This window comes from Coenobita brevimanus, chromosome 39, assembly GCF_032717465.1.
Source record: "Coenobita brevimanus isolate Jiangsu-jjx chromosome 39, ASM3271746v2, whole genome shotgun sequence".
Taxonomy (NCBI): Eukaryota; Metazoa; Arthropoda; class Malacostraca; order Decapoda; family Coenobitidae; genus Coenobita; species Coenobita brevimanus.
Window position 1 is genome coordinate 17,702,439 of NC_136992.1, and position 23,261 is coordinate 17,725,699.

The following is a 23,261-nucleotide window of genomic DNA, read 5'->3' on the forward strand; positions in this document are numbered from 1 at the left end:
AAAACCACAAAAAATTCGGAAAAAAAAAATCCCGCCTGTAATTTGAACTTGGCGCGCGGGGCGCGGGACAGCTTTGTTGTGGCGCGTCATTCCTCCGACATCCGCTAGAGCACCCCTGCATCCTCCCCACTTTCCACCTGTCTCTCGTCGCGAGTGAAAGCTCATCGTCATGGCTGCCCACGTGCTCGTTTTTGTGGTGGTGCCTTACCTGCTGCAGGCACTCCTGCTGCTCTCGTGCATCTCCTTCATGTGTATGATGATGGCCCCGCCGCCTGAGAAGAGGAAGAGAGTGGTATTGACTCTGGAGAAGAAGCGGGAGATATTGGAGAAAGTAGATGCGGGATGGTCTTCTTCACGCATCCTCCGCAAGTTTAACCTGGCCCGATCTACTTTGTTTGATATTAAGAGATCCCGAGACAAACTCATGGAGTACACAGCTGACTTCTCGTCAAGAAGCAAACGCAATGTGGAGAGGAAGGTGATGTTTACTCCCAAGTTTGCTGAAGTCGACCGCTCCACGCTGATTTCGTATCGACAGCAACGTGCTGCTGGTGTGATGGTACATGGTACGGAGCTGAAGGCTGCTGCTGAGAAGTTTGCAAGGCTTCATGATGCCCTAGACTTCAAGGCATCTGAGGGTTGGCTCTTCGCGTTTAAATTATGGCATGGCCTTACCAACCGTAAGTCTCATGGTGAAGCTTTGGACGCTAATGAGGATGGAGTTGACGAGTCTTGGCACAAGGTGAAGGGCTTGATCGACAGGGAGGGCCTCACTCTCGGTCAAGTCTACAATGCTGACAAAACTGATTTATTCTATCGCTCTTTGCCAAAAAACACTCTAGCCGAGGAGACGGAAAAGCATGTACCTGGCTGCAAGCTCTCCAAGCAACAGATATCTGCTTTGTGTTGTGCCAATGCTAACGGCATGCACCGGCTTAAGCCCGTTATTGTTGGCCGTGCAAAGCAGCCTCGGTGTCTTCGTGGGGTGATGGATGTCCTTCCTGTCGTCTGGTACCATTCTTTGAAGGCATGGTTCACAGTCCAGATCTTCAAAGACTGGTTCCACCGCCATTTCGTCAAGGAGGTCATACATTACCAGACGGAGAAACTGGGAATCCCACGCGACCAGGTAAAGGCCCTCCTTCTCCTCGACAATGCACCTTCCCAACCGTGCGACAAGGACTTGGTGGCTCAGAATGGCCGCATTAGGTGCATGTTTCTGCCACCTTACTACTGCTCTCATCCAACCAATGGACCAAGGAGTGATCGTGGCAACGAAGCACCTATACCGCCGGAAGTTCCTGGACGAGGTGATGGTTGTTCTCGAGGACGAGGACGAGCGCAGGGAGGGACGGGACACGTGAGGCCAGCGGACTTTGGAAAACCTTCGCCGCTACAACATCAAGTCTGCAATCTACAACTGGGCCAGTGCATGGAAGGAAATTCCTGTCAAGACTCTAGAAAATGGTTGGTCTCGTCTGCTTCTCGGAACGGATGCAGAGTACAATTTCCTAGGTTTTGACGTGGATGACTTTCATGGGTTCTATGTATGCATGGCAACGATGTTCATGTGGACGAAGTGCGTGAGTGGTTGGATGACGACGAGGGCGATCCTGGGTATCAGACCCTGTCTGATATCGAGATCGCATCTTCAGTTGCAGGTGTTAGTACCCAGCTTAAAGATTCCGACGAGGACGGCAACGATGATGCGGACTCCTCTCAGCATGACACAACTCCAGCCATCCCCAAGCTGAGCGCACTCCGGGAACACCTAGAGTTCGTTCTCGACTACCTGGAACACCCGGACTGCGACAGGGAGATGGGGCCCTTGGGACTTGTGGAGGAAGTGTGTGTTTTCAGGCAGTGCATCATAAATCATCAGAATCGTCATTCCTTGCGTCAATCAACGATTGACAGCTTTTTCAGGCCCGTGACCCCCGCTGTGCCCAGCCCTGGCTCCACTCCGTTGCCTCCCCAAGACAGGCCCTCATGCTCCGAGCCACAGCCCAGCACATCAGCCATGGTGGAGTCACCACTCGACGTGAGTTTGTGTCTGTCTTCAGAGTCGTCTGCAGTGGGAACGCCATCACCACGACCCAGCGACGCATCCCTAGGTCACCTCCTTGTGCTACTCTCAGACTCTAACAGTGATTAGACGCCAAGAACTTCTCCACTAGACCACACGGGAATTTACAGTGTTGTGCAGTGAATAAAACAGTGCACTGTGTTAAGGATTTAGAGCTGTGAGTGAAAAGACAAAAATTTAATGGACTGTAACTGTAACATAAATTAACTTGAGTGTTTTTGGTTTAGAAAATGGTTTTAAGAGTGGAAGGACTTAAAGTGCAGAGTGCAACACTTATTTCATTAAGGTACAATGGAGTGCATGTAAGACAAGAGTGCACACTGTGAAGAGAATGGACTTCTGAGTGCGAATGACTAAGTTCAGTGCAAGACTTCATGAACAGTTTACTGCAAGTGCTTCAGGAAATCCTTCTTACTGTCAGAGTCTGAGAGGAGGCGGTTATTCATCGAGATGGCCATGGACTTGCTGTAAGTAGGCAGAATGTTTCATACTGTACTCTACTGTATTTTCCATAATATACTTAACTCAGACACCTCATTTCACTCTTTTATGTCCCTTATTGGTGTGAATATGCTGTGTCTTAGGTGCTATGCATGTGCAGTAGGGAGGTGTTTTTCTGAGTTAGGCTAGGTTAGGGTCCATAACTACCAGTCCAGGAGCCAGGGACTTGTAAGTACCCAGGTTTAATATTGTATGAACCTACCTCAAAAACCTCATTTTATGCTTCTTTTGCATTTATTTTAGTCTTTTATGTCCCTTATTGGTGTGATTTGGGTGTTAAATAGGTGCTATGCATGTCCAGAGGGAGTTGTATAGGTGTTTTTCTGAGTTAGGGTCCATAAGTACAAGTCCAGAAGGCTGGGGCCCAATATCCGGACAGGACCACTATCCGGACATGCCAATGGCTCTATTACATCGGATATTGGAGGGATTACATACATATACATGTATATACATAGAGTATGTATATATATATATATATATATATATATATATATATACAGTATATATATATATATATATATATATATATATATATATATATATATATATATTGTTACATAGCCTATGATTTCATCATCCTTTGTGTAATTTTAACGCACAGTATGCTGCATGTTTGATCACGAGCGTGTTCTGCCTCAGTCCCCCCCTTCTACCGTTATAGTAGAGTAAGTCGTTCTCTCTGTTATACTTTGCGGGATTTGCAGCTCTCTGTCCCCATGGCTTCATTTGCGCGTCCTTCTTACAAGTTGTATCAGGCTCTGCTGGCCCCTATATAATGAGCTCAGTCTCAGCATCATTGCCACTTAGATCTGCTCCTCATTTTGTTCACATCTCTGTCCTCCCCTGTACAGTTATTATTATTGTGAATTTCTCAGGAAGTCTCCAACCATCTAGCAGCTGTGTGATTTGAGTATACGTGTTGTTGCATTTTGTTCTTGTACTGTGTAGCATGAGGTTGATTCTTAGGCCTAGTGAGGTTTTTGATTAATGTTGGGTTTTATGTCAGTCATTTTTGATAATAGTTTGTATCTGTAATAATTTATCTGGCATTCACTGAGTATTATCTGGTATCTCATTTTATCAGGGCTGACTTAGATAAATTTATTCTTGCTAATTTCGTGTTAATAGAGGCTATTGCAGTTAACCATATATTTAACCTGTTTTTGCCATTACATTATCCTTATGAGTCCTGAATGTTTTGTTGTTAATTTAAGCATTAAACTTTAACTTGTAATTTTACCTAACTCCTTTGTTTTGAACCTGGAACTTTACGGGACAGTAGTGATTTTTAGTATTCTCACTTAAAGTGTACATTATCTTTCTCTGTTCCGTAACATAAATTTGGCGACCTCATATCAGGATATTCAGGATATTATCATAAGGATATTGTTTGATATTTTGTGACTGTGATATATTCATGATGGCTACTATTTCTACACTTGATGAAGCCAAAGATTTTTTGTCAAATGTGCAAACAGTGTGTGATATAGAAAACAGAACAAAGAATGAACTTAAGATTGTTGCTCAACAATTGGGAATTGTTGTTCGCTCTCATCATTCTAAAGATCAGATTGTTGACATGATTAATGAAAGCTTGTTCAATGTAACTCCTCCAAATGAGCAAACGCAGATTGAATTAGCTAAGTTACAGCTAGCCCTGCAGGAGGCCCGTACTAGGGAGGCTGAGGCACAAGTTGAAATTGCTAGGATTCAGGCAGACCATGAGTATCGCATGAAACAAGGTGGAACTGGATCATCTAGCTCTGATGATTTTGATGTGGCTAAAAATGTTAAACTTGTCCCTCCTTTTAATGAATCTGATTTAACAAAGTATTTTCAGTTGTTTGAGAGGGTAGCTACAGGTTTTAATTGGCCTAAGGAGTATTAGCCAGTACTCCTTCAAACTGTTCTCACCGGTAAAGCTCAAGTAACTTATGCATCTTTGCCTCAGGATCAGTCTGATAATTATGATGTAGTTAAGAGCTTGATTCTTAAGGCCTATGAGCTTGTTCCTGAAGCTTATAGAGTAAAATTTAGGACAACTTACAAGCAAGATAAGCAATCCCATGTTGAGTATGCAAAAATCAAAGAAGATTTGTTGGAGCAGTGGTTAAATTCTAAGAATGTGGATTCTGATTTTGGTAAATTTAAGCAGATGATTTTGCTGGAGGATTTCAGAAGGTGTATTAGTAAAGATGTAAGCCTATATCTTGATGAGAAAAGAATAGATAATTTGTCTGATGCTGCAGTTTTAGCTGATGAGTATGTTCTCACTCACAAGAGATATTCTAGAGAAAAAGGGAAAGCTGAGAGGAAGTACGTTGCCTCTACTCAGAGTACAGGTAACAGGAAAGAGAATAAGGTTGATGTTTCTCAGGAAGTAAATACCAGCTTCACCTCTAGATTTCAGAAAAGTAAATGTACTTATTGTAGTAAGCTTGGTCATACTACGGAGAGATGTTTCAGGAGACAGCGTGATGTGAACAAAAAGGAGTCTTTAAATATTCAGTCAATTGGTCTAGTGTCCACTCTTGAGAGTTCCCAGAATTCTTTAACTGAGTTAACTGAACCTGCTTTGAGGGGTAACTTAAATTCTCATGATGGAGCTCCTCTTTTGAGCAGTAACGTGGGTGACACTCTCAAGAGTTCATGTGCTAATTTCCTGTCTGATGGTTTTGTCAGTCCTCTGGACAGTAATGACAGGAAATCAGTTAAAATATATCGTGATACAGGTGCTTGCCAATCCCTTATGCTGACCAGTGTTCTAGGCTCTAATTTTAATTCCTCTGATGAAACTGTAATCTTACAAGGTGTAGGGAATAATTACTTCTCTGTTCCTCTGTGCAGAGTGAATTTAGAGTCTGGTTTTGTTAATGGTTCTGTTATGGTTGGGTTGGTTGAGACACTCCCAATGTCAGGTGTAACTTTCTTACTTGGAAATGATATTGGTGGAAGTCAAGTGTGTCCAGCTCCTCAGTTGTCTAGTGAGCCAGTGGCTGCGTCCCAGGATTGTGATGTCCCTGATGTGTTCCCTGCATGTGCTGTCACTAGGGCTAAGTCTAAAGTTACTGGTGATTTAGAGGATAATGATGATGATGATGTTATCCTAGCTGACACTTTTCTTGCTAATTTGGACCACTCACCAGATGAGGCAGTACCCCGTAGTGTTGATAATTTGTCTCGTCAAGAGTTGGTTGAGTTGCAGGTTGCTGACCCTGAGTTGAAAGGTCTAGCTAACTCTGCTTACAGTGAGGAAGAGTCAACTGGTGCTTCTACTTGTTATTATGTAAAGTCAGGAGTACTTATGAGGAAGTGGAGACCCCCAACAGCATCAGCCGACTGTGAATGGGAGGTTGTACATCAAGTTGTCATCCCTCGTGTTTGTAGGCAGGATATCATTAGAGTGGCTCATGATTCCAGTTTGGCAGGACACCTTGGAGTGAGGAAGACTGTGGCACGCATTTTGAAACACTTCTACTGGCCAGGTATCTTCAGGGATGTTTCCTGGTATTGTAAGTCTTGTCACACCTGTCTAGTTGTGGGGAAGTGTAATCAGACCGAAAAGGTTGCACCTCTAGTTCCCATTCCTCCTTTTGAGGCGCCTTTCACCCGTGTGTTGGTGGATATTGTGGGCCCTCTTCCTAAGACTTCTTCAGGATTTTCTTATGTGTTGACCATGATTGATATGGCTACTCATTATCCTGAAGCCATTCCACTTAGAAATATCTCAGCAAAGAACGTGGTTCAGGAAATGCTAGGGTTCTTCACAAAGTTTGGTCTGCCCAAGGAGGTACAGTCAGACCGGGGAAGTAATTTCATGTCAAATGTTTTCAAGCAGTCTCTGAAAGAGTTGGGCATCACCAAGATCACGTCTTCAGCTTACCATCCCCAGACCCAAGGAGCGTTGGAGAGATATCATCAAACACTCAAATCGATGCTCAAGAAATACTGTTTGGAACATCAGAAAGACTGGGATAAAGGTCTTCCATTCGTTGTGTTTGCTGCAAGAGAATCTCCAAATGAATCACTGGGCTTCTCACCTTTTGAACTACTGTTTGGCCATGAAGTAAGAGGACCCCTTAAGCTACTCAAGGAATGCTGGCTGTCGGAGGAAGATGACGTCAACCTGCTGGAGTATGTGATGAATTTCAAAGAACGGCTGTCCACTGCTTTACAGCTGGCGAGAGAGAATTTAGGAGCTGCTCAGGAGAAGATGAAGACTTGGTATGATAAGAAGTCCAGGTTGCGCCACTTTCAGCCAGGAGATCAGGTTTTGATTCTGCTACCAGTTCATGGGCAACCTCTTCAAGCCAAGTTTAGTGGCCCTTATTTCGTGGAGAAGAAACTCAGTGATGTCAACTATGTCATCGCCACACCAGATCGTAGAAAGAGCAAGCAACTATGTCACATCAACATGCTAAAGTTATATCACAGGCGGGACGAAAATAATCCAGTCTGCACTGTAGCTGTTCCACCCGAGTCTGCAAGTGAAGCTCTCCCATGCAGTATGAGCCTGAGTGATAGTTTGGGGAAGAATCCTGATATCATGAATGATCTCCAGACTAAGCTTTCTCATCTACCTCCCAAGGAAAAGCAGGAGTTTTCGGCATTACTGCAGGAGTACCCGCAAGTGTTCCGTGCTACTCCAGGAAGAACCACTGTGTTGATGCATAATGTCGATGTTGGAGACGCAAAGCCAATTAAATTGCCTCCTTACCGTGTGAACCCAGTGAAAGTTCCTCTCATCGAGAAGGAGCTTGGCTACCTGTTGGACCACAAGATTTTTTGAGCCCTGTCAGAGCGAGTGGAGTTCTCCTGTCACTCTGGTCCCTAAGCCAGGTGGGTCACAGCGGCTTTGCATCGACTACAGACGTGTTAATCAGATAACCAAAACAGACACTTACCCTCTCCCTCGTGTGGAAGATTGCATAGACAAGATCGGAAAGGCTAGGTATATAAGTAAGTTTGATTTGTTAAAGGGATACTGGCAAGTACCTATGACTGAGCGTGCTAGGGAGATCTCATGTTTTGTACCATTAGGAAAGACCTTTGCATGGTCTGTAATGCCATGTACAGATTGTTTTAGAGTAATAAGAAATTTCCTTTGTAAATTTCTTTTTTCTTTGTGGGGAGGTGTTACATAGCCTATGATTTCATCATCCTTTGTGCAATTTTAACGCACAGTATGCTGCATGTTTGATCACGAGCGTGTTCTGCCTCAGTCCCCCCCTTCTACCGTTATAGTAGAGTAAGTCGTTCTCTCTGTTATACTTTGCGGGATTTGCAGCTCTCTGTCCCCATGGCTTCATTTGCGCGTCCTTCTTACAAGTTGTATCAGGCTCTGCTGGCCCCTATATAATGAGCTCAGTCTCAGCATCATTGCCACTTAGATCTGCTCCTCATTTTGTTCACATCTCTGTCCTCCCCTGTACAGTTATTATTATTGTGAATTTCTCAGGAAGTCTCCAACCATCTAGCAGCTGTGTGATTTGAGTATACGTGTTGTTGCATTTTGTTCTTGTACTGTGTAGCATGAGGTTGATTCTTAGGCCTAGTGAGGTTTTTGATTAATGTTGGGTTTTATGTCAGTCATTTTTGATAATAGTTTGTATCTGTAATAATTTATCTGGCATTCACTGAGTATTATCTGGTATCTCATTTTATCAGGGCTGACTTAGATAAATTTATTCTTGCTAATTTCGTGTTAATAGAGGCTATTGCAGTTAACCATATATTTAACCTGTTTTTGCCATTACATTATCCTTATGAGTCCTGAATGTTTTGTTGTTAATTTAAGCATTAAACTTTAACTTGTAATTTTACCTAACTCCTTTGTTTTGAACCTGGAACTTTACGGGACAGTAGTGATTTTTAGTATTCTCACTTAAAGTGTACATTATCTTTCTCTGTTCCGTAACAATATATATATAGGCTATATACTGTATTATCATCATCCAGACCTTCTTTCCCACCCTAGGGCAGGGAGAGAAGTAGCATTGTCTAGACAGCCCAAATCTGCCCACTCCAATGGGCCACGCTTCCATTCACTCATCATTCAAGCCCCCAGAATCCTGGCTCTCTCGGATATGCCAAAAACATTCACAGCGTTTTGCAGCTTCCATAAAAGTATCCGACAGAGTCAATCCAGACGCCGCCATGTTAAAATGGGGTGCCAAATCCCTGATCATGCAGTTCTCCTCACAACATTCATCCAGCCAGCTCGATTTCTTGTCAGTTCCCTAGTCTCACTGACTTCGAAACCTCTCTGCCTCACACACTCATCCACCATATCTCTCCACCTTCTCCTTGGCCTACCTCACCTCGTCTGTCCTTCAAATTCGCGCAGTTGTACCTTTTTCACCACTCCATTGTTATCCATTCTCTCCACATGACGATACCGTCTCAGAACACTCTCCTCGATTCTGGCGTCCACCGACTTCTCCACTCCACATCTTTCATGAATCACATTTCATATCCTGTCCACTCTCTGTACTCCACATACATTCCTCAGCAGTACCATTTCTACTGCTCTTATTCTTGATTTTTCATTTTCATGCCACACAATAGTCTCACATTCATGTGTTAAAGTTGGCACTAACACTCCTTCATCTAAGCCTCGTGCAGCTGCAACACTCAAGCCACTGTTTCTTGTCAAGGCCATCATTGCACTAGCCACTTTTCTTCCTTGTATTACTCTACTTTCAACTTCTTTTGCACATTTTCCTCCCTTTTCCATCATTGTACCCAAGTATTTGAACTCTCTCACCACTTCCGGTCTCTCTCCATTCACTGTAACATCACACTGGGAGTCTCCTTCTCTCTTAATAACCAACACTTTACTCTTTTCTCCATTTCCTCTCAAGGTACGGCGCTCACGGACATCAGCAAAATTCTGCACTAGCCTAACAAGTTCTTGTCGGGTATTTGCAAGCAGTACTGCATCATCACCATACAACAAATTTGAGATATTCCATCCATCACCATTCATTACCAACGCCATCCCTCTCTCCGTTACTCGTGTTTTTACTTCTCTCATCACCCCATCCATCCATATATATATATATATATATATATATATATATATATATATATACAGTATATATATATATATATATATATATATATATATATATATAGCCCGACGCCCTAATCCCGCAAAGGGTGGCCGCAGACAAAACGCCTCCAAGTCACTCTGTCACCCACCATTTGACTCCCCTCCTCCCAACTCACCCCCCCCTCCCTCATATACCTCTCAACTCCATCCCTCCACCTCATCCTCGGTCTACCCCTCCCTCTCCCTCCCTCCACCTCACCTACATACACCCTCTTAGTCAGTCTTTCATTCTCCATTCTCTCCACATGTCCAAACCACCTCAGTGTATTTCTCCTAATCTTTTCAACCACATCCACATCTACCCCACAACGTTCCTTCACTTCTTCATTCATCAACCTGTCCCTCCAAGTCACTCCACATGCTCCTCTCAAGTAACTCATTTCCACTGCTCTCACTCTTGACTTGTTCCCCTCTTGCAAGGTCCACGCCTCGCTTCCATACGTCAGGGTAGGGATCACAATACCATCATGCTGTGACTTCTTAACTTCCATACTCACCTCCCTATTTCTCATCACTGCTTTCAGTGTACCAACAACCTTTCTTCCCTGCTGTACCCTTTCACGTACTTCATCCCCCAAAGTTCCATCCTTACTCATCACACTACCCAAGTACTTGAATGCACTCACATTCTCCATATCTTCACCATCCAACCTCACTGCACACTCTGTGACTTCATTCCTCTCAAACACCATAACTTTACTTTTGTTTACATTAACTTTCAGCTTCCTCCTCCTACACACTGTCCCAAATTCATTCACCAGACCTTGCAACTCCCATTCATCTTCACTCAACGATACTGTATCATCAGCAAACAGCAACACCGGAAGCTTCCAAATCTCACCCTCATTCATTAGGGCCACCCCCACATCCACTGCCCTACCTTGCACCTCCTTTACAACCCCATCCATATATATATTAAACAGCCATGGAGACATCACACACCCCTGTTTCAGTCCCACATTGAGATCAAAGAACTCACTCAGCTCACCATCCACTCGCACCGTAGCCCTAGCTCCCTCGTACATACTCTTCACAGCACTCAACAATTTCCCCTCCACTCCATATATTCTTAATACCTTCCACATACCTTGCCTATCTATTCTGTCATAAGCTTTCTCCAAGTCCAAGAAGGCAGCATACACTTTCCTTCCCTTCTCTAGATACTTCTCCACTAAACATCTTAGAACAAATATCTGATCTACACACCCTTTTCCCTCCCTAAATCCCCCTTGTTCTTCTCCAACTAGCTCCTCTATCATATGCCTAACCCTATCAATGAGTATTCTACCATATATTTTACCAGTCACACAAAGAAGGCAGATACACCTATGGTTACCACATACTTCTCTCTCCCCTTTTCCTTTGTACAGAGGAACAATTATACCTGATTTCCAGTCCTCTGGAACCCTTCCCTCTTCCCAAGCCAATCTACACAACTTCCATATCCACTCCACAACAATCTCACCCCCATACCTAAGCATTTCACCACACACTCCATCAATTCCTGGGGCCTTTCCCAGCTTAATCTTCTTCATCGCTTCCACTACTTCCGACCTACTGATCTCTTCCTCCCTCCTCTCATCTCTTCTTCTCCCAGCCATTCCCCAACCACTTATACTCACACTGCTCTCACTCTCTACATTCAACAAATCCTCAAAGTGCTCCTTCCATCTCCTCAATTTCTCTCTCTCCTCCACCAACAATCTATTATTCCTATCTTTCACTCCCCTACTATTTCCCCTTTCACACTGCCTTACTTTCTTTACCTCCTTCCAAAACAATTTCTTACTCTCCCTCCATTTCACACTCAGATTCCTCCCAAACTCTTCATCCACTTTCTTCTTACTCTCCTTCACCAGTCTCTTAACCTCCCTTCTCCTGCTCACATATACCTCTCTCTTCTCTCTCTCATCTTCTCCCCTACCTCTACTCGCCAAACATTCACCATATGCCTTCTTCTTTTGTTCCACAGCTCGTTTCATCTCATCATTCCACCATGCTGTCCCTTGCACACCCTTGCACTTCCTCCTCACTCCACAAACCGCCTCACACGCTGCGCTTATCTCTTCCGTGAATATCTTACATACGTCTTCCACCCCTTCCATCTGCTCTAGCTCATACCTTCCCAATCTTTCTTCCACTATGCTCTTATACTCTGTCATTTTCTCACTATCTTGCAATTTCTCCACTCTTCTCACAGGAGCTGCTTCCTCCTGTCTTCCCCTTCGTCTCCTCAACCACTTTCTTTGCAGCTCTACCATGGCCATCACTAAGTGATGGTCCGAGACTCCATTCACCCACCCTCTCCACACCCTTGCATCCAACACTTGTCTTCTCATTCGCTCATCCACACACACGTAGTCTATCATTGCCTTTCGTTCAACAAGTTCACCATCCATCCTCCTCATTACTCTCCATGTATACCGGTGGATCATCTTATGACGAAAGTAGGTGTTGGCTATTGCCAACCCCTTACCAGCACAGATGTCCACCAAAGCACTACCATTCCCATCTACTTCAGCTGGCACACCCCACTGACCAACCACTCCATCCACTCGTACATTCCCAACTTTGCCATTCATGTCTCCAATCAACAGCACTCTTTCGCTCCTCTCAAACTTGTCCATACATGCTTCTACTCTCGCCCAAAACTCATCTTTCACTCTTGCCACTCGATCCTCTGTTGGAGCATACACACATACAATCGCCCATGCTTGTATACCTACTTTCATCCTCACCCATACAATCCTTGCACCCACTGTTCCATACTCTCTTATATTCTCCTTCCACTTCTTGCTTATCATCAGACATACTCCCTCTCTTGCCCTCTCATTCTCACTAACTCCCGCACATATACCTACACCGTATTCCCATTCTCTCATCCTTTCACCTTTCCATTTAGTTTCAGTCAATCCACATATATCCACTTTTGCATCCTCAAGCACCTGGACAATCTCTCTCTCTTTCACTTCATCATTCACTCCTCTCACATTCCATGTTCCTACCCTCAGAATGTCCTTTGTCCGTTCCTTAGTCGTCAACGTATGGTCCGTCCGGGTCCGAGGCGCTTTATTTGCTTTTTTAGTTAGTTCTTTTTACGGGGTGGGGCACTAACCCACCACCAACCCTTTTAGTCGCCTCGTACGACAAGCAGGGATACTGGGGGAGTATTCTTGAAACCCCCCTACCCCCAGGGGAACATCACACAACCTTGTCGACACCGATCGTGAACCATTCACTTAGACGCCCATTAACCCTTACACATGCTTCAGTACCATCACAATAACTCTTGACGGCATGTAGCAGTTTACCATCTACACCGTTCATGCGCAAAACTTTCTACAATCCTTCTCTGTCCACTTTGATTTATGCTTTTTCCAGATCCATGAATGCCATAAACACCTTATGGTCTTTCTCACAAGCCTTCTTTGCTATCTGTCTCACTGCAAGTATTTGATCCACTCATCCTCTGCCACTCCTAAAGCCACCCTGTTCATCACTCATTAGGACTTCTGATATCTCTCTTACTTTCTCTATAATAATTCTTCCATAAAACTTCCCTACCACACAGAATATACTTGTGCCTCGATAATTTTTGCACTCACTTCACTCACCTTTATTTTTGTACAAGGGTACAATCACAGCATTTTTCCACTCTGCTGACAGTTTCACTCACCCATGCCTTCTTACAGTACATATCTCCAACAATCACGTCATTCCACTCTCACCACTACACTTAATCATCTCTGCACACACCTCATCAACCTCAGCTGCTTTCCCATTTTTCAACCGTTTCACAGTACTCTTCACCTGTGAGAGTGTCAGGTCTCCTGGCACTGCATTCCTTCTCTGCACACCCCGAATACCAATCATTTTTACAGCCGCTCTGCTCTCTCTATTCCCTTTCATCAGGCTTTCAAAATATCCTTTCCATCTGGCCCTTACTTCATCCCCATGGGTTTATAATCAACCACCTACATCCTTCACACCATCACATTTCTTTCCACTTTCACTTCTACCTTTCTGCACCTCTTTCCAGAAAAACTTCCTATTTTCAGAGTAGTCTGCATTCATTTTTCTTACTAGATCATCATTTACCTCCTTCTTTTTCCTCTTCACTAGTCTCTTTACATGATTCTTGCATTTCAACTGAACCTTTGTCCTGCAACCACTTCATCCTCTTTTCCTCCACCTCTCCCTTAACTTCATCATCCCACCATGCCGTACCTTTCTTCTTTGTTGTTACTCTTGCCACACCCACTTTAGCATTCCTAATTTAGCAATCCCTATATGCATTCCACAGGCTGTCCAGATCCATTTCATTCCAGTTCATTGACTCTAACTCCTCCTGTACTTTGATCCTGTAATCATCTGCCATTTCTTCAATCCTCAGCTTTCAACTTTCAGTCTTTCACCCTGACTGCTCTCTCTCTCTCCTGTTCCACCTCACTCCTCTCAGCTTGATCTTGCATACCACAATCATATGAGCTGACAGACCTCCACATCGTCCTCTCACGGCCCCCATATCAGCAACCATTCCCATCATCGACATCTATATGAGCATGCAAACAATCAGGCTTCTTTCAACACGATCCCTGTTCCCTCTATACCGTGTATATTTATGTGAATCTTTGTGTTTGAAATACGAGTTACAAATGCACAACCTCCTTTCCTGACACATATCCTTTAGTCGCTTCTCATTATCATTTTCTCCTAGTACTCCATAACAACCCATTATGTCACCATCAGGACCAGTGCCTACTCTTCCATTCATATCCCTCATTATGATCACTTTATAGCTCCTGGGCATTCCTCCCACTACTTCATCCAGCTCATCCCAAAACTTGTCTTTCTCTCTCTCACTCCTGTCCTAACATGGTGCATATGCTACAATTACCGCCACCTCACCTTCTCAGACTTGAACTTGACATACATACACCTCAAGCTGACACAATTGTAGTCTCTTATTCCACTCTGCCACACCTCATTCATCAACAAAGTAACTCCTTCCTTGCATATTCCTTGCCCATTCATTCCCAATCTTACACATTTGACACCCTCCCACTCCTCCACTTCACACCCTTTCATCTTCGTTTCACACAATGCCATCACAGCATATCGTGCACTCTTGAACACATTCACCACTTCCACCCTCTTGCTCTCCTCATTCACACCTCTCACATTCCACATGGCCATGCGAATCAGCCCATTTGTTTCGGTCCCTGGGCAGGTATTGGGCCCTCCGAGGCTCTCTGAAACAACTGCCATGATTAAGTGATTTTGGTTAGAGGAATCTGGGGGACACTTAACCTTGCCAGAAACCCCGGTTATATGGTTACCACCCAGCGTAGTTAAAGGTTTTCTGGGTACAGGAAACCATTTGGCTTGTCACTAAGTGTAGAGATCATATGGCATCTCTACATTAAGTGGATGATGGGCACCCCCATTTATATATTCCTTCCTTCCTCTTCTTTCTTCCCTTCATCCTTCCCTCTTCCTTCTGCCCACAGGTGACTTTACACTCCCTCTTCAGTCTTTTTTTCCTTCATTCTTTCCTCTTCTTTCTGCCTATGGGTGACTCTAAACTGAGTGACAAGCCAAATGGTTTCCTCTACACCAGGAAACCAAGTCGCTGTGTGATAACCATATAACCAAATTATGGCGTCTGGTGGTTTAGTGAGTAACCGAGGCACTCCAATCGGATTGAGCCGGTGCAGACTTATATCCAATTGGTGGTTGGGGCTTATTACACACGTAATGCCATTCAGGGATGAGTGAGGCTGGTCACTCTTATCTTAAATGTCAGGACCAACTTGCCTATCCCCGGGCTCCTTTGCTCCTCATGGGGCAACATATGATTAGATGATGGATATATATATATATATATATATATATATATATATATATATATATATATATATATATATATATATATATATATATATATATATATATATATATATATATATATATATATATATATATATATATATATATATATATATATACAGTATATATATATATATATAATATATATACAGTATATATATATATATATATATATATATATTATATATATATATATATATATATATATATATATATATATATATATATATATATATATATATACCGGTATATATATTATATATATATAGATATAGATATATATATATATATATATATATATATATATATATTCAATAACATAACGGAGGAAGGAAATACAAATGAATAAGAAAAAATATAACGGAGGAAGGAAATACAAATGAATAAGAAAAAATAAAACATACACCAGCTTACTGGTGTCCTCCATTTTAAAACATGTGTCACAGATCTGAACAGCTGTAGGTTGAAGTTTTGGGGGAAACAATTCTGGGGAGGGGAGTCCCAAAGAGATGCAGTTCGGGGAATAAAAGAATTCTGATAGGCAGAAGATCTGCAATATGGCTGTGTGACATTCCAGTCAAGAGTGCTACCAAATAATATTCCTCCTTACTTGTAGGGGAGGTAGTTTATTTATAACAGTAGGGTTACTAATAATTCTAACGGCTTTGTTCTGCAATTTGTCTAGTTGTTTTACTGCAACCTCTCCACATCCATTACACAAAGGTGAGCAATAATCCAGCTGAGAGTGCACGACTCTTATAAGTTATACCTAACTGCTCGTCATTGAAGAAACTGCGGACTCTGTACAACAATCCAAATTTCTTTGAGGCGGTTTTAGCATGTGATCTGACATGAGAGGTCCAGCTGTGGGCACTGTTAAGTGAAACACCGAAAATTTCAATAGAGATAGGAATATTAGTAGCATTGAAGGTAATATAAGAATCTGGCAATATCTATTAGTAAATTGTGTATATTTGGTTTTATTTACATTAAATGAGACAAGTTATTTCGTTCCCATTCAGTGATAAGTCTTGATTCATGAAGATGGCTGGACTGAGTTGTGAGGTAGAGATATTAAATTTTAAGAACGTGTGTTTAAGTGCGAATGAACTGTGGAGTGTTGAGTCATCTGAATATGAATGGATGGGATTATGGGTTACAAATAAGAGATCAATAATATGAATTAGAAATAGGATTGGAGCCAGAACTGATTATTGTGGCACGCCGGCATTAATTGAGTGGAAATTGGAATATACATCATCTACTTTTATCTTTCTGTCGCTGAGATATGAGGAAATCAGAGGAACAAAAAAAAATTTTTCATAGCATGGGAGTTGGGGCGGGAGGGGACGGTGCCATTCAAAAGCTTTAGATATATCAAGGGCTACTGAATGTGTTTCTCCATGTTGGTCTACTGAATGATGGATGGTATGAGTCAGGAGACTGAGTCTATCAAGGGTGGATCTTTCGTGCCGAAAATCATACTATCACGAATTAAGTTGTTGGATTCAAGATGTTTTACTATATCCTTATCAAGAACAATCTCAAATACTTGAACATGAGAAGACGTGATAGCTATTGGTCTATAATAGAGGGTTCAGAGGAACTACCTTTCTTCGGAATTGGGTGGATATTAGCTTCAATCCAAGAATTAGGGAATGAAGAAGTATGGATGCATAGTCTGAATAACTAAGCTTGAACTAAGGCAAATTATGGGGAGTACTTTTTAATAACAACTGGAGGAACTCCATCTGGGCCGGGAGCTTTGGTAAACTGTCTTGGATGGATTTTACGTATCTTGTCACTGCTTTAAGTGGCGCAGTTTCGGGAACGCCAAGTTCTAGTACAAGGACATTTTGGCTGACTTCCTGTAAGTACTGTAAAGGCATTCTTTTGTGCCTTGCATAGTTGGTTATTACCATTATCATGACACTTTTCAGGTGCACTTATGCTAAACCACAATGGCATATACGGGAGGAGAGAGAGAGAGAGAGAGAGAGAGAGAGAGAGTTACATATTCTTTTACAGCCTCGCCTTTGTTCCAATTGTTTTCAGTGCACTACCATCCCCACATCTATATTCATTTCATAAAATGCATTTTGTTTATATTTTCACATATTTTTAAAAGTCTGTGGAAGAAGTCTCTCTTGACCTTCATAAAATCTGGAGATAATAACAAGAAGGAGCACTGAGAGTGCAACACCCGCGCCTGTACTTTTGACCTTGTTCCGTGACCCTGACCTTTTATCTAGTGTTCTCATATTGGAATACTGTAATCTTTGGCTAACCCTTAGCCGTTCCATCAAGCTCAACCCGAACTGATTGAAACTGAGTTATAAAACCAAAAGTCTGACCTTGTCCTGTGACCATTACTTTTGACTGATTCTCAAAAATAAACTACTTCCCCCTTATATTACCCTGTACCATTCTTTTAAGTTTCACCTAAATCGATTCAAAATTGTGAAAGTTAACCTATTTCCGACCTTTACCTTGTCTTTTTCTGGCACTATTTGCCATGCATTAAACCCAGTAAAGCATGAAATTTCTCTGTGAAAAACTAAGGTAGTCGGTTTTGCCCTTTCTAGGGCTAGAGGAATCTAAGAAAGAAAAAAAAGGGAAAAATCAGGAGATTAGTCGATTGTGTTTTAGTGTGTTATGTCATGTTTTGGCTTGTTTGGAAGACATTTTACGTATACAAAAGCGATGGGATTAAGGCTAGGTGCTTAGGAATGAAATTTAATACCTCTGTTTGGAAGTTACAAAGGATTTCATTTGTTATGGCATATCGGCACGTCGGAGCTATCCCTGCATAAAAATGTCTGACACTGGTTTGCTTTCATCAGTGAACTTAACCGTTATCGTTTACACGCCAGGAGAATCTGTCAGTCTATAAACAAACACTTTAATCCCTATGGTGGTGGTCAGAGCTTCCTTATATTCGCTAATATTACCTTACGTCACCATAATTATGGGCTACGCATCCCTTCAAATAATGCAAAAAGGACAAAGGTTTCAATTTACTTTTTTTTGCCTTCCATTTCTTTTTTGCCGTATCAGTCACTGTAATTCTCATTCTTCTCTCCGTGCACCTCAAAGTGCCGTCCACCTTTCAGAAAATCTCGTTTCCTTAGGGTTTGAATACCACTCACTGATGTACAGGGATGCCACTGAATGCTGTTATATGTGTTTAAGGTTGTAATGAAGCTCTTATATGAGGAAGCAGCTAATCTAGTGGTTTAACATTAATTTTGGACTATGGCACGGAGGTGCAATGTCTCTAGGACTGTTCAGCATTTATTTAGATGGGGTTATGAGAGGAGTAAAAGCTGACGTGACGAAGAGAGGGGTGAAAACAGTAAATAATGGTGAAGACAGCAGTATATTTGATGTGCGCGGGTGATGCTTTACTGCTGGTCGATGGAGAACAGGAAATTTACAGACTAGTGTGTATTTTTGTTGATGTCTGTGACCGTTGGACCTTGAAAGTAAATGTACATCGCCGAAGAGTGAATTAATGGTTGTTGAATGTGACTCTCAGTGTGAAATTCTAGTGAGTGGAAAGAGGCTTAAACTGGCGAGAGTTTAAATACCTGAGTGCGGTGACAAAAAAAGAGAGGTAACCATGCAAAGGAAGCGGATAGGGGAAAGAAAGTAGCCGGTGCTACAAGGCCTTGGAAGGAGATAGAGGTCTGAATGCAGTGGATATAAGAAAATTGCATGAAGAATTATTAGTACCATACTAACATACGGGTGTGTGACTCTGCTATGGCACGAAGACGAAAAACCAAGAGTTAGGGCAATGCAGATTCTTGAGAAAAGTTTGGAGTGCAGAGTGGACAGGACGAGAAACAACGAGATTCGTGAAAGATGTGGAACAAAACAGCCCGTTGAAAACAAAGTTCCAGGGTTCTTGTTGTTGTTGCTCGATCTCGAGCCGTCTGATTGAGCAGACCCGTCGACCGTAGGTAAGCAACTGCCACACCCTTGATGTTGTGTCTTTGTTTTAGTGCAGCATGTGCTGTACAGTGCTCCATTATGTGCAGTACGATGAGTGAACCCATTCTAGCTGGGCACGCGCCATCAATGATTCCACCCAACCTAAATCTAAGCTGGTAGTCCCGATGCCCAGTAATATTTTTTTAATGCAAAGATGAAAGAATCAAAGGGTCGAAACCTGCAAAATTGTTCCATCCACGAGAAAGAGAGAGAGAGAGAGAGATTCAAAATCCGTTCATTTCGAGATGTCTTCACGCACAGCACTTAAAAGACGGCAGGTCACAAGCAGAAGGACATACAGACAGAGGAGGACAGTTCCAGAGTTACCTGTTGCATATACGAAAGACTGGAAGCAACGGTTAACTCTTGTATTAATGAGCTGGACAGAAAAGTGGCAAGAGTTTGTTGCCAGACGGGTGTTACGTACCGTACCTGCCATCATTGTTGAGTGATGCATGAGGACAGTTCAGGAAGAGCAGTGACCATTACGTAGCGACAGAAGATAAAGATGCATCACAGCGGGAAAGAGGCAGAGGTTGAATGGAGTCAATAAGAGGAGAATTAATGAGACGAAAAGTATTTAACTCCACTCTGCTGAGAGCAGTACTTCGCAAAGGGGAGAATAAAACCCCAGTATAAAGTCAACAGCTTTGAGGGGGTAAAGATGGCGCAAAGTCGGCTTAACACACCTAATCTCTTGGAAGTAGATTTTGCTAGAGAGGTAATAATTATGATTCTTGGAAAGGTAATATGATCTGTTCATGAAAATTCCCGATAACATAAAACACCAAGAATCTTTAAAGCTTATGCAAACTTGAGCTGAATATTGCTGAATATTAACGGATACTCCTGTAAAAATTTTGTCGGGTTGAAAGATGTAGGAAGTGAGTTTCTGGTACATTAAAAACAAGGTTACTTTTACAGTACCCCAATCAGAGATATGAGTCATGTCAGAAATTAGGTGGCCGTTGCCTCATCCCGTGTTTGTTGAAGTAATTGTTGTGATGGACGCTTTGAGAACCAGAGCTAATGGTGCAGGGTGGAGTTATCGGCAGACATGGGGCAATGACACAGGTAACGTAACTGATTACCATTATGATTATATGACAATTTATTTAGAAAGACTAAGCTACCGAGTACAGAGAATTCCAATGTATTCGATTACAATTGCAATTATATACCGTACCTTGCATTCGTGATTACACTCATGATTACCTACTACATGAATAATAAAAAGATCATTTTGTTTTGAAGGTACAACTATTATACTTGTACCTGTTTACAATTAAGCAAATTCATACTCAACATTGTAGTTAACGTTCTAACAGCGTTATTAAGTAAAGGAAGGCTTAAGTTTACTTTATTCTTGATGCTCTATATTGTAGTTTACGTTCCAACAGCATTATTAAATAAAGGTGGGCTCCAGTTTACTTTATGCATGATGCTCTATACTGCAGTTTACGTTTCAACAACATTACTAATTAAAGGAAGGCTTCAGCTGACTTTTTCATCATGCTCTATATTGTAGTTCACATTCCAACAGCATTATTTTGTAAAGGAATGCCTCAGATTATCCCCGTAACTTCCACCTGCTATACTCCACACAGCCAGTGTACTGGACTATCTACCTGTCTACTGCCGGACTCTGTCACCTCCTGCCTCAACCTCTTTCAGTTGTCAGTCAAAGCTGTAAAATACGGCTTAAACACCAGTTTTTCAGTACAACCTGGCGTAAATTAAAACAGCCGGTGTATTGTTTTATTAAGTGTGTGTGTGTGTGTGTTTTGATCAGATTTTAATCAGACAAGGGTCAACCAAATGACCGGCACATTCTTTTTCAGAATAATAAATCAGGGGTAAGGTCACATGCCATAGCCACTCTAAACAGCTTTGATCCGAATTAGACAAACTTTACATAAGTTTTTTTTTTTTTTATGAGGAAGAAGGAACCAAAGGCAACGAGCCTGCAAAACTATTCCTTCCAAGAGAAAAACAAAATATAAGAGAGAGCCAAATTCAAGATCCGATCATATCCAGATGCCTGGACACACTGCGTTTGAAAAACTGGAGATCATAGGAAGTAGGAAATACAGACAGAGGGAGACAGTTCCAGAGCTGACCTGTTGCATAAATAAAGGACTGGGAGTAACGGTTAACTCTTTCATTAAAGAGTTGGACAGAAAAGGGATGAGAGTTTGCTGCTAGACGGGTGCTACGCGCCCGTCGTAGGGGTGGAGGAATGCATGCAGACAGTTCAGAGGAGCAGTGACCATTGAAGTAGCGATAGAAAAGAGATAAAAGATGCAACAGTGCGGCAAAGAGACAAAGGTTGAAGGGAGTCAGTAAGAGGAGGAGAGTTAATGAGGCGAAAAGCCTTTGACTCCACCCTATTGAGAAGAGCTGTATGTGGGGAGCCTCCCCACGCATGACAGCTGTACTCTACACATGGCCGGATAAAACCCCTGTATAGAGTCAACAATTGTGCAGGGGTAAAGAAGGAACGGAGTCGGCTTAGCACACTCAATCTCTAGGAAGCAGATTTTACAAGAGATGTAATATGATCTTTCCAAAACAAGTCCCGAGTAAATGAAACCCCAAGCATGTTCAAGGATGATGCAGGATTAAGCTGAATATTATCAAACATTAGTGGGTATAACTGTGGAAGATTTTGTCGAGTTGATAGGTGCAAAAACTGAGTCTTTGATGCATTAAAAACAACAAGTTTATTTTTACCCCAGTTAGAGATATGAGCCAAGTCAGACATTAGGTGTGCCATAGCCTCATCCCTTGTTTGTTGAAGTAACTGCTGAGATGGACGTTGCGGGAATCGAATGGAAAGGTGAAGGGTGGAATCATCAGCGTATGAGTGGATAGGGTTAGATGTACAGCTTAGAAGGTCATTGATGAATAAAAGGAAGAGATTTGGTGATAGGACAGAGCCCTGAGGAACACCACTGTTAAGAGATCTAGGAGAAGAACGATGGCCGTCTACAACTGCGGCTATAGAACGACCAGAAAGGAAGCTAGAGATGAAGGCACAAATAGAAGGATAGAAACCGTAAAAGGGCAGTTTGGAAATTAAAGATTTATGCCAGACTCGATCGAAATCCTTAGAGATGTCAAGTGCAATGGCAAAGCTTTTGCCAAAGTCCCGAAGGGAGGATGACCAGGGGTCTGAAAGGTAGGTGAGAAGATCGCCAGTGGAGCGTCCCTGTCGGAACCCATACTGACGATCAGAAAGAAGGTTGTGATAGGAAAGATGCTTTAAAATTTTTCTATTAAGAACAGACTCGAAAACTTTTGAGATACAGGATGTTAAAGCAGTTGGACGATAGTTAGAGAGTTGGGAATGGTCACCCTTCTTTGGGACTGGCTGAATGAGAGCAAACTTCCAGCAAGAAGGAAAAGGTACAAGTTGACAGACAAAGGCGATAGAGTTTGCCTAGGCAGGGTGTAAGCACAGAAGCACAGTTCTTGAGAACAACAGGAGGGACTCCATCAGGCCCATATGCCTTATTAGTATTGAGGCCTGTGACAGCAGAAAATACATCAGCTGAAGAAATTTTAATGTCAGCCATGAAGAAGTCAGAGGGGGGAAGTGATGGAGGAACAGCACTGGAATCGTCTAAGGTGGAATTGGAGGAGAAAGTCTGAGCAAAGAGATCTGCTTTA